Genomic DNA, 12,307 nt, shown 5'->3' with positions numbered 1-12,307 from the left:
AACTGTTTTCCATAGTTGGCTGCACCATTTTACGTTTCCACCAACACTGTATAAGGGTTCCTTACACTCTGCATGCTCACCAACATTTGTTTTTGTTGTTGTTGTTGTTGTTTCAAAAATTCAAAAATAAAAATAGCTATCCTATTGAATGTGAAGTGGTATCTCACTGTAGTTTAATTTGCATTTCTTTAATGGCTAATAATGTTGAACATGTTTTCATATGCATATTGGCTATTTGACTATGTTATTTGGGGAAATATCTCCACATCCTTGGCCCATTTTTTAATTGGATTTTTTTTCTTTTTATTGAATTGTGGAAATCCTTCATATATTCTGCATATCAAATCCTTATCAGATATATGACTTAAACTAATAACAATCTGGTTTAACTAGTACTAACCTATTTTCAGTAGTATACAAACTCTATATCTCTGTCTCTCCCCCTTTATATTGGTCTTGGCTCAGATGACATCTTTATACGTTGTGTGCTCCTTAACATAGATTTTAAATATTATTTTGCAATTTGCCTGTCGAGTCAGATGGAAGGAAAAGAGCAGTTACAAACCTAAAGTATAATAATACAGGTTTTTAAATTTACCTATACTAATGTTTTTTTATTTCTCTTATGTCTTTGAGTTACTGTCTAGTTTCCTTTCATTTCAAAATAAAGGATTCCATTTTACATTTCTTGTAGGGCCAATTTTATGGTACCAAACTTAGTTTTTATCTTTAAATGTCTTAATTTCTCCTTCATTTTTGAAAGATAGTTTCATTTAATGGTAATTTTGCTGGATATAGAATTCTTTGTTGTTTTTGTTGTTTTTATTTTGCTTTGTTTTATTCTTTAAGGACTTTAAATATGCCATCCCACTGTCTTCTGGTCTCCATTGTTTCCAAGGAGAAATTAACTATATCTGTTTTAGGATGAGTGTTTTCAGGAATCTCAACTTGTCATAATTCACTAGTTTATCTCATATTTCTTAGACTAAGGTGTCAGGATTGCAGTTTAAAAGTTAATGTTAGGGGAGTAGATGTACCTCAGTGGTAGAATATTTTCATTACTTCAAATGCCATACCCCTTATACACTCCCATTGTTGTCCCTTATAATTGATATAATAATCTTTTCATTGCTACAAAAATATTACAGTATTACTGTTAACTATCTATTCCGACATTTTAAAAATGTCTTACAAATTATCCTGAAACAGGCGGTGGACATGGCCCAGTGGTTAGGGCGTCCATCTACCACATGGGAGGTCCGCGGTTCAAACCTCGGGCCTCCTTGACTTGTGTGGAGCTGGCCCACGCGCAGTGCTGATGTGCACAAACAGTGCCACGCAGGGGTGTCCCCCACGTAAGGGAGCCCCACGCGCAAGGAGTGCGCCCCATAAGGAGAGCCGCCCAGTGCGAAAGTGCAGCCTGCCTAAGAATGGCGCTGCCCACACGGAGAGCTGACACAACAAGATGACGCAACAAAAGAAACACAGATTCCCGCGCTGTGGACATAGAAGACACAGCAAATAGACACAGCGAACAGACAACGGGGGCGGGGTGGCGGGGGGGAGGCAGGGGAGATAAATAAATAAATAAATAAATCTTTTAAAAAAAAATTATCCTGAAACATTTAAGTCTGTATGGTTCAAAGGCCAACTTAATTTTTTAAGTACTAGCAGTATAATATCTAGACTTAGGTAGTCATTCATGAAAATGCTATTTTACCCATTCTACCAATGGATACCAATTTTTGGTTTCTTATATAGTAACTTTAGGCGCAAGAAAGTGTCAAGCAGAGTGCCTGGCCTATAGTATAGTAGTCACTCACTAAAGGATATGCATCCATTGAAAGTATTCAAATGATAGTGGATTAGAAATCATGAGGGACTTCTGTGTACTTATTTTCTATTATTAAAATAAAAACAACTCATGATTCTGTAAGGCTGAAATGATTTCAAAATATAAAGTTAAAAAAAACTCATGGGAAGCGGATGTGGCTCAAGTGATTGGGCTTCTCTCTACCATATGGGAGGACCTGGGTTTGATCCCCAGGACCTTCTGTAAAGTTATGCCCCTGTGGCAAGCCAGTGCCCACGTGGCAACCCACACAGCCAGCCACGCAGCAAGATGATGATGCAGCAGAAAGAGAGACAAAGGGGAGAGTCAAGGCAAGACACAACAGAAACCAGGAACTGAGGTGGCACAAGTGACAGGGAATCTCTCTCCACATAGGAGGTCCCCAGGATTGAATCCTGGTGAATCCTAGAGGAGAAAAATGAGAAGAGAAGAAAAAAAGAGAAATAGACACAGAGATCACACAGTGAATGGACAGAAACAGCAAAAACGGTGGGGGGGAGGGGCGAGAAAAAATACATGCAAAAGAGTCTCATGGTGAAATAACACATTTTAGTGAGTATAACTAACACTGCTGATTTCTAAATGCGATGGTGGCAAAAAGGGGTAGTCTGCGGATATAACGTACCAATAATCTAGGGACTGGGGAAGTGGACTTGGTCCAATGGATAGGGCATCCGCCTACTGCATGGGAGGTCCGCAATTCAAACCCCAGGCCTCCTTGACCCGTGTGGAGCTGGCCCATGTGTAATGCTGATGCGCGCAAGGAGTGCCCTGCCACGCAGGGGTGTCCCCCGTGTAGGGGAGCCCCACACGCAAGGAGTTTGCCCCATAAGGAGAGCCGCCCAGCGCAAAAGAAAGTGCAGCCTGCCCAAGAATGGCGCCGCACAGGTGGAGAGCTGACCCAGCAAGATGACGCAATAAAAAGAAACACAGCTTCCGGGTGCTGCTGATAAGGATAGAAGTGGTCACAGAAGAACACTCAACAAATGGATACAGAGAGCAGACAACCGGGGTGGGGGGGGGGAGGATGGGGAGAGAAATAAATAAATCTTTAAAAATAATAATAATCTAGGGACTGTATAACATGATTTTGGTAGTGGATTAAGATTTTGGTTAATGGTATAAACATAAGAATGCTCATATTTTAAAAAGTCCTAGGAATATGGTTATAAACAGAAAAATTACAGCTAATGTAACTTATGGACAATAGTTAACAGTGTTATTGTAATATTTTGTAGCAATGGCAAGAAGATATTATTTCAATACTAAAAGACAACAATAGGGATGTGTCGTTTTTCCTTTTGGAGTAATGAAAACATTCTAAAATTTATTTTATTTTTATTAACTTTTTTTTTTTAAGATACATTGATCACACAAAACATTCTAAAATTTTATGAGGTGATGACAGCAGAACTCTGTGATGAAAATGAGAGCCACTGAGTATACACTTTGAATGGATTATACAAAGCATGGGGCTGTATAGCACAGGGAATCCAGTGGCAGAAGATGGATTGTGGTTGACAGGACAAATAAGAGAACGTTCTCTCATGAACAATAACAAATGTACAGTACTAATACTATTAATTGGGTGGGTTGGGAGGAAAATACACCACGTGTAAGATACAGGCTATGGTTAGTAGTACTATTTTGACAATGCTTTTTCATAGTTTGTAACAAATATTTCACAATAATACAAGGTATTGGTGGTGGGGAGATATATAGGAACCCTGTATGATGATAATATGTGTTTATAAATTCACTAATTTTACTATACACTTATTGTTAATGTATGTTCGTGTATAAATGATATACCTCAATAAAAGTTTATTTTTAAAAAACTCATGGTGGTGATTGTAAAATTATAGAAGATATTATTAGTCATCTTTGAGAGAAGAGATACTTTGCACCTAGATAATAAATCTAGGAGGTTTGCGTTTGGCACAAGTTGAATATGTTTGTGCTTTTAAAGCACTTAAAATATATTTGAATAGAGATATTTGTTTAAATGAAAGCATATAAAAGAATACTTATATTTATTGATATATAGTCCTTGAGTTTTCTTAAATATGGAAGGAATTTGCAATTCTATTTAAGTTCTTGCTCTCGTGATTCATCGTCTCATTTTATAACTTATGAATCTGAAGTCCAGAGAGGTTGTATCCTGTCCATAATCATAGAACAACATTATGGGAAGGCCAGGATTAGAGCACTGAGCACTTCTACCCTGCCGTGGTCAGCCTATTCCTCCTTCCATTTTGTCAGTCTGTGTTTTGTTATCATAAGCAATGTTAGTCTGTTATGAAGAGGTCCACTTTTGGTTTTACTACTAATCATTGATATATATCTATACTGATTAAAGAGTTATAACAAATAAATATTGTGGTTAGGAAATTGTTCTCATGGGCATTAGGCTTTATGTGGGTGGTACATCAGCAGTCGTGGTGCACAGTTGGGCACCCAGGACATCTGTAATTTTCCATTTATTTGCTTGCTGGGTTTTTTTGTTTGTTAGGTTTTTTTTGTAATAATATTTGTTTCAGAATGTAAGTAGGAGAATATATATTTAAATTACAACATATAATATCAGTATATTTATAGTTTTACAACAGCAAGAGTAGGAAAGTGAAAAAATGGACTAAGTCAGTAGCTAACTGCATTTGTCAACTGGAGCATATCAAGTAACTTCTGTGGAACTGTTTTTGCTAACTACTTTATTAGAATTTTTCAGGATTTTTGCCCAGAAAAGATACATATGTATCTGTTTTTTAAATTTGTTAATTGAAGCATAACACATGTATGTAAAGAAAAGTGTAGATATCATAAGGTTAATGGATTATAAAATTGAAGGTGCTTATGTAACCAATACTAGGTAGTTTAAGAAAGCTGCTTTAGTGATTCTGGTATGCTTTCCTTAAAAACCGCTGGAATAGAATGTAGATCATCTTCTGTCTTTTACAATTCTTTTTAGAATAAAATGAGTAGAAACAGTGGTAGAAAGAAGGAATTCAATCAGTCACTAAAATTTTACTTTGAATTGGTTTATTTGGTTTATGTTTAGTCATTTCTTCTGATGTTTCTCTTCTCCTCTTTGCTATTTTTCCTTTCTCTCTAGGTCCTGGAGGAATGGAGAGGGGTCCTACTGAACTATTCACTGTCTTTTCTGAGAGTGGTCAGAAGTTCTTAAACAGGTCTGTTGATTATATAGAATTCAAATGCAAGTTTGATTTATAATATAAGACTTGGTTTATATTTAAACAAAGGATTGAAATAAACTTATTTTACTTTTTTAAAAAGATGGCTTTAGGGTATTTTACATTGCCAAGCTGCATTTTCGCATGTGGGTTGGACCCATACTGACTGAATTAAGTAAGATCTGCTTAATAGAAAAGCAGTTGAGTTATGACTTCATTAGTTATGTTGAATTATATAATGTGGCGGAACTCTTTATTGGTGTCATGGAATGTACCAAGAAAGGGTAAAAAGGTGAATATAATTTCTCTGTTGTCCATGATTCTGGAGGGGAATGAAGCATGGATAGATCTAAGAAGGAAAATAATTATTTATTTGGTTCTCATTCTGATGTCCTCAGAATTCATAACATTTTAAAAATATGTCAGAACTACCTTACAAATCACTGATTCAGAAAAGGTCAAGTATACATAGGGTTTTTTTGTTTTTCATTTCAAACTTGTTTTACCTTTGAATCACCTATGGAATTTCAAAAATACTGATGCTTTCGTGCTCCTCTCTTCCCGCGAGATTGTGATTTAATTTGCCTGGGGTATGACCTAGGGTTTGGAATTTTTCAAAGATCTCAAGGTAATTCTAATATGTAGACAAGTCTGGAAACCACTGCTCTAGCTCATAAAAGCAGAACTTTCTACTGTGTGACTTTTTATAATTTTTATAATTTAGAGAAATATTTGGATAAATACATAAATAAGGGAATAAGTATTTTGATTTAAGGATGCTGTGTTTAGATTTGAATAATAGGGTAGTATATGGAAACTCTGTATTTTATATTTCTGTAAACCTACAACTCTTCTAACAAAGAAAAATTATAAATAAGAAAAGAAAAATATATAGGTTTCCATTTTATAAATGCATCTTTATATAATGTTTACTTGTGTTATAAAAGTAGTAATTTAAAAATAATTTCTCGGGGAACGGGCTTGGCCCAGTGGTTAGGGCATCCATCTACCACATGGGAGGTCCACAGTTCAAACCTCGGGCCTCCTTGACCTGTGTGCAGCTGGCCAATGCACAGTGCTGATGCGCACAAGGAGTGCCGTGCCACGCAGGGGTGTCCCCCACGTAGAGGAGCCCCATGCGCAAGGAGTGCACCCCGTAAGGAGAGCCGCCCAGCGCAGCCTGCCCAGGAATGGCGCCGCACACACGCACAGCTGACACAGCAAGATGACACAACAAAAAGAAACACAGATTCCTGTGCCGCTGACAACAACAGAAGCAGACAAAGTAAACAAGATGCAGCAAATAGACGCAGAGAACAGACAATGGGGGGCGGGGGGGGGGGGGAGAAATAAACAAATCTTAAAAAAATAAAAATAATTTCTCTGAATTGGTAATATTAGAAAATATAATTGAAATGCAAACAAAGTATGCTTTATATCATATATTTTGTTAAATAAAAGCGAATTATCCATAGTGTACTTTTGAACTTTAGAAGCAATTGTCAAATACCTAAATACCTGGCAAAATTTTGTTCATTACTCTAGTATAAAGCAATGTGGCCATAAACTGAATGATCTTTTTAAAAAAATTTTTTTAAAGAATGCTGCACTTTAAACTTCTCTCTGTTCTTAGTAGAATGTAAGCTCCAGGAGTGGATGTGGCTCAAGCTGTTGAGCACCTGGTTCCTATATGTGAGGTCCCAGGTTTTGTCCCTGATGCCTCCTAAAAAAACAAAAATAAGAAGCAAACTAAAAAAACAACTCATGGGAGCTTATTTGGCTCAGTGATTGAGTGCCAGCTTCCTACATTTGAGGTCCTGGGTTCAATCCCCAGCCCCAGTATCTAAAAAAAAAAAAGGTAAGCTCCATAAAAGCAGGAACTATGTATATGTTCTCTTCACCATTGAATCTTTACCATTTAGAATAACTTCTTTAGTGCCAGGACTTGAATCATGGGCCTCCAATATAGTAAGCTGAGAAGGGGAAGAGAGAACTACTAACAAGACAGAAGTCACCGTTTTTTATAACTTCATGAAAGAGGTATCCCATCTCCTTTGCCATATTCTGTTGGTTAGAAAGCAAGTCACTAGGCCAACCCACACTCAGGGGATGGAGATTAGACAAAGGTGTGAATACCAGGAGTTCGGAATCATTATGGGTTGTATTAGAAGTCTGTCTGTCTCCCACAGAAGACATTGTTTAGTGCTAGACTAGGAGTAGACAGGATATTACAGTTAAAGCAGTAATAAAAACAAACCTAAGTGGCTTGTGAGATGTCTTTACTTACTCTTTATCAAACCATCTCTTTATTCCTTCTCTGTTTCACATCAGCTCTCTTCCTTCAAAAACAGAGGCATAAGGATTATTCCCACAATGAGATTTTAATCCTGAATATTTTTGGGAAAAATTATATTAAGGCATCTTCCTGAATCAGTGTTTATGTTTGTATTTTTAAAGTTCTTGTTATAGAAATTATGGGACAGATACAAAAGTAGCTTTGACAATGTTTCTTTCACCAATCTTGTATGTATAATTTACACACAATAAAATGCATCATTTTAAGTGTACAGTTTTGACAGATGTATATATCTCTATAATCAAGATATAGAATATTTTCAATCAAAGTTTCCCTCATATAGTCAGTCCCCCTCTGACCCTAGATCCAGCAAGTACTGATTTGATTTCTTTTGCTATAGGTTAGTTTTGTCTGTTCTAGAACTTCATAGAAATGACTGGCTTCTTTTGATCAGCATGAAGTTTTTGGTATTCATCCATGTTGTTACATATACCAGTAATTCAGAGTTCTCAACTATGGCACTATTGACATTTTGGGCTGAATAGTTCTTTGTTTGAGAGACTGCCTTGTATACTGTTGAATGTTTAGGATCGTCACTGGTCTTTACCCCATGGATGCCATTAGCCTACCCCACCCCACTTATAACAATCGAAAATATCTCCAGACATTGCCAAATGTTCCCCGGGAGCAAAATTTCTCCCCTTCCCTAGTTGAGAACCTTTACAATAGCTGGATAGTATTCCATTATAGGGCTACATCACAATTTGTCTATCCATTCACTAACTGATAGGCATTTGGGTTGTTTCCAGTTTGGGGCTATTATCAATAGAGTTGCTGTTAACATTTATGCATAAGTTTTTGGGTAGACATATGTTTTCATTTATTTGGGATAAACACCAGGGTGTGGGATTGTTGGATTCTGTGGTAAGTATATACTTAACTTTATAAGAAAATGCTGGGAAGTAGATGTGGTATAAGTGATTGGGCTCCCATCTACCATATAGGAGGTCCAGGGTTTGATTCCTGGGGCCTCCTGGTGAAAGCAAGCTGGCCCATGTAGCGAGCTGGCCCATGCAGAGTGCTGACCCACGTGGCTTGCTAGCTCGCACAGGAGTGTTGGCCTGTGCAGAAGTGCTGGCCTGCACGGAAAGCTGGCACAGCAAAGATGACGCAACAAAAAGAGACACAGAGGAGAGGAAATAAGAGACGCAGCAGACCAGGGAGCTGAGATGACACGAGATTGAGCACCTCTCTCCCACTCTGGAAGGTCCCAGGATCAGTTCCTAGTGCCACCTAAGGAGAAGACAGACAGAGAAGAACACACAGCAAACGGACACAGAAAGCAGACAGCGAGTGCAACACAAGGGGGGGGGTGGGGGGATGGGGAATAAATAAATAAATCCTTACCCCAAAAAAAGAAACTGCCAAACTGTTTTCCAAAGCGATTGTACCATTTTACATTCCCATTATGAGAGTTGCAGTTACTCCACATCCTTGCCAAGAATGTTATCATTCTTTTTAGTTTCCGCCTGTTTTGTTAAGATGTTTTCCTAATTTCCTTTGTGTATGGATTCTTTTAGCTCATTAAACATATTTAAGATAGGTGACTTAAAGTCCTTGAATAATAGTTCCAGTGTCCAAGCTTCCTCTGGGGTGATCTGGCAAATTCTTTTTTTCCTTTGAATAGGCCATACTTCTTTGATTCTTTGTGTTTTGTAATTTTTTGTTGAGAACTAGACATTCTGAGTATTATATTGTTATAACTCTGGGGATCTATTTACTCATTCCTCAGGTATTGTTTTTGTTGTTATTGAGAGTCATCCTCAGAGCAAAAGCTGTGATTGCGATCAGACACTGGATTTTGGAGGAGTAGGCCCAAAAAGTCCATCCTGGCACAAACAAGTGTACCAGGAGGCCCAGCTGCAGTTTCCTCCTCTATTGCCTGCCATCTTTCTGGGGGATGGGAGATTGCAGCCCCTACATAGAGGGTGAAATTTACTGATAATTCCACAGTTTGGCAGCAGCTTCTTATAGCTGTCAGTTGGATACTGCACAGTATTCCACTAGACTCCAGAGTTTCAAAGTAGTTGATTCAGTTAATTCCTGCCAGTTCAGGAGTTGTTTGTAGGCACTGATTCATGGAGCTTCTTTTTTTTTTTTTTTTTTTTTTTAAAGATTTATTTATTTATTTAATTTCCCCCCCTCCCCTGGTTGTCTGTTCTTGGTGTCTATTTGCTGCATCTTGTTTCTTTGTCCGCTTCCGTTGTTGTCAGCGGCGCAGGAAGTGTGGGCGGCGCCATTTCTGGGCAGGCTGCACTTTCTTTTCACGCTGGGCGGGTTTTCCTCACGGGTGCACTCCTTGCACGTGGGGCTCCCCCACGCGGGGGACACCCTTGCATGGCACGGCACTCCTTGCGCGCATCAGCACTGCGACTGGCCAGCTCCACACGGGTCAAGGAGGCCCGGGGTTTGAACCAGGGACCTCCCATATGGTAGACGGACGCCCTAACCACTGGGCCAAAGTCCGTTTCCCCATGGAGCTTCTTATTCTGCCATTTTCCCTTCAGTTTTTAAGTGCTTTAGATGTTAAGTTTATTAACCTTTTGTCCTTTAAAAATATAATTCCCAATTTATATTTTACCTTTTTGTTCTTGTGTAGTTTGACCTGCAAAATTTTAAAGAAATAATATAATTATATAATCCAAACTGTATTTTGCTTTAGCTTTTCCACAACCCATGAATTGATAAACATGTTTGAACATATAACCAGCCTATGATTATAGTATTATTATTTGACCTTTTAAATTTAACTCTTTAATCATGTTTTTTAGTATTCATTGTGAAATGAGAATTTAATAAAAATATTTAAGAATAGTTATCCACTTTGTCTATATTATAGACAAGCTACAAAATGAAATCATCCTCCCAGAAAGAAGTATGGTACAATGCTTATTAGTGAACTGTCAAAATAGAACTAAATAAATAGAAGAAAAGTCACCTACAAAAACCCACAGATTGAATACAACAGTTGCAAATCATATATCTGATAAGGGATTTCTATATACTATAAAGACCTCTTACAATAATAATTATAATAAATTTATCAATTATAAAAAGGCAACACAATTTTAAAATGGGCAAAGGATTTGAGTAGGCATTTTTCCAAAGAAGATACATAAATTGCCAATAAGCACCCCAGAAAGTCCTTAGCATCATTAGCTATCAGGGAAATGCAAATCAAAACCATGAGATACCACTTCACACCCACTAGCATGGCTGTAATCAAAGAAGTAGATAATAAGTGTGGATGAGGATGTGGAGAAATTGGAACTTTTTAAACTGCTGGTGGGAATATAAAATGGTACAGCCACTTTGCAAAATTTCTGGCAGTTGCTCAAAACTTTAAATAATACAGTTACCATATGACCCAACAATTTTATTCCCAGGTTATATACCTAAGAGAAATGAAAACATGTCTCCTAACAAAAACTTGTACAGAAGCTCACAGCAGCATTTTTCATAATAACCAAAAAGTGGAAATGACTCAAATGTCCATCAGCTGATGAATGCTAAACAAATGTGATATTATATGTACAATTTGGCCATAAAAAGGAATGAAGTACTAATACCTACTATAAATTGGATAAACTTTGAAAGAATTATGATAAGTAAAAGAAGCCAGACACAAAAGAACACATATTGTATGATTCCTATATATGAAATGACGACAATTGGAAAATTTGTAGAGACAAAGTTGACTAGTGATTGCCTACAGCTTGGGGTGTGGTGGTGAAGGGAAGTGGGAGTAACTGCTAAGCAATACTGGGTTTCTCTTTGGGGTGGTAACCCAATCTAAAATTGATTATGGTGATGGTTGCACAGTTGTGAATATACTGAAAACCATTAAATTCTTTACTTTAAATGGGTGAATTGCTTTGTATGTGAAACATATTAACAAAGCTGTTACTGAAAAATAAAAAGTGTTATCCACAATTTCACCACTCAAAGATAGTACTATAAATAGTTTGGTGAGTACTTTTCCAGCCTTTCTAAAGCCTGTTTTCTTCTTTCCAAATAGTCCTTATGTTAAGTTTTTAATTTGCTTTTCCTCCCATTTATTATATTGAGAAAATTATATATTTTCTTTTTATTAGGAAAATTTAAATATACAAAAATCAAGTGAAAAAAAAACAAGGAAAAAAAGTCAAGTGAATGGTGTAAAATCCCACATATATTCACCACCTAGATTTAACAAAAAATTAACATGTTGCTATATTCACTTCATGGGTTTTTTTCTATACTGAAGTATTTTTGAGCTAATCTCAGACATCATATCATTTCACCTCTAAATAATAAACTCGTGTCTCTAAAAAGTAAGGACATTTTATTAAATAATCACAATACTATTATCATACCTAAGAAAATTAATAATTTTTTTGAAAATAATTTTCATACTATCTAAAACCTAGTCCAGATTAAAAATTTACCCTATTTTTCCCAAAATGTTTTTAATGTTGGTTGGTTGAATCTTTGCAGCAATTTAAAATATTCTCTTACAGCATTTTAACGACTGCATGGTAGTTAATAATACAGATGTGGCATAATTGAATTTCACCAATTAGATTTTAGCAGCGTGGACATCACCATCCCCAAATCATCAAGACTGGGGAATGAACAAACTCAAGGGGGAATGCAACTATGGACTTACATTATTATTCCAGTAATGGAAGAATTTGTAACACTGATATGAAGGCAGTGATCACCAGAGGTTCTAAGGGGAGGGAGAGGGAAGAATAGGTGTCACATGGGGCGTTATTGGGATATTGGAATTATTCTGCATAACATTATAATGACTGATACAGGCCATTATACATTTTGTCCAAACCTCTAAAATTGTGCAGTGCAAGGTAAACCATAATGTAAACTATAGACTATGGTTAGTAGTAGTACTTCAATATGTGCTCATCA

The 12,307-nt window shown here is 36.9% G+C and overlaps 1 protein-coding gene across 7 annotated transcripts in view; it reads left to right on the top strand.

Moving 5' to 3' along the window:
- The window catches only part of NCOA6 (nuclear receptor coactivator 6), a 161,467-nt gene that overhangs the window by 33,795 nt on the left and 115,365 nt on the right, over nt 1-12,307 (top strand). For all 7 annotated transcript variants that reach the window (XM_058286959.2, XM_058286954.1, XM_058286961.2 and 4 more), the window contains exon 2: nt 4,965-5,040. The gene's annotated coding sequence lies outside the window, so the exon portion shown is untranslated. The remainder of the gene's footprint in view (nt 1-4,964; nt 5,041-12,307) is intronic.

The sequence above is a fragment of the Dasypus novemcinctus genome, chromosome 24, assembly GCF_030445035.2.
Source record: "Dasypus novemcinctus isolate mDasNov1 chromosome 24, mDasNov1.1.hap2, whole genome shotgun sequence".
Lineage (NCBI taxonomy): Eukaryota > Metazoa > Chordata > Mammalia > Cingulata > Dasypodidae > Dasypus > Dasypus novemcinctus.
Note: the sequence above shows the minus strand (reverse complement) of the source record. Positions and strands in the feature narration are given on the sequence as shown.